The 880-nt window shown below is 36.5% G+C and overlaps 1 non-coding gene across 1 annotated transcript; it reads right to left on the bottom strand.

Annotated features, from left to right (window-relative positions):
* Positions 1 to 772: 772 nt before the first annotated feature.
* LOC148568358 (small nucleolar RNA R71) lies at positions 773 to 880 on the bottom strand. Its single transcript, XR_015882102.1, has one exon. It is a non-coding gene; the product is annotated as a small nucleolar RNA R71 (small nucleolar RNA).

Genomic DNA, 880 nt, shown 5'->3' with positions numbered 1-880 from the left:
TTCAAAATTTCTTTTTAATTAATTAATTATTTTAATTCTTAATTTTCATTTTCGAAAATTACTAACCTTTTTCAAAAACAATTTTCGAAAATCACTAACTCTTTTTCAAAAATTATTTTCGAAAATTCTCTTTCTCTCTCATCTCCTTCTTTTCTTCTACTCACACAGGGGAACCTCTATACCTGTGGTAAAAAGGATCCCTATTATTATTATTTTTCTGTGCCCTCTTCTTTGTCATATGAGCAGGAGCAAGGACAAGAATATTCTTGTTGAGGCAGATCCAGAACCTGAAAGGACTCTGAAGAGAAAATTAAGAGAAGCTAAATTACAACTATCCAGCAAGCACCTGTCAGGAATTTTCGAACAAGAAGAGGAGATGGCAGCCGAAAATAATAATAATGCAAGGAGAATGCTTGGTGACTTTACTGCACCTAATTTCAATTTACATGGAAGAAGCATCTCCATCCCTACCATTGGAGCAAACAACTTTGAGCTGAAACCTCAGCTAGTTTCTCTAATGCAACAAAACTGCAAGTTTCATGGACTTCCATCTGAAGATCCTTTTCAGTTCTTAACTAAATTCTTGTAGATATGTGATACTGTTAAGACTAATGGAGTAGATCCTGAAGTCTACAGGCTCATGCTTTTCCCATTTGCTGTAAGAGACAGAGCTAGAATATGATTGGACTCTCAACCTAAAGATAGCCTGAACTCTTGGGATAAGCTGGTCACGACTTTCTTAGCCAAGTTCTTTCCTCCTCAAAAGCTGAGCAAGCTTAGAGTGGATGTTCAAACCTTCAAACAAAAAGATGGTGAATCCCTCTATGAAGCTTGGGAAAGATACAAACAGTTGACCAAAAAGTGTCCCTCTGACATGCTT

Source organism: Arachis ipaensis, chromosome B4 (genome assembly GCF_059453495.1).
Source record: "Arachis ipaensis isolate K30076 ecotype BB chromosome B4, ASM5945349v1, whole genome shotgun sequence".
In the NCBI taxonomy this organism is placed as follows: domain Eukaryota; kingdom Viridiplantae; phylum Streptophyta; class Magnoliopsida; order Fabales; family Fabaceae; genus Arachis; species Arachis ipaensis.
The sequence above is the reverse complement of the archived record's forward strand: the minus strand, read 5'-3'. Positions and strand labels throughout refer to the sequence as shown.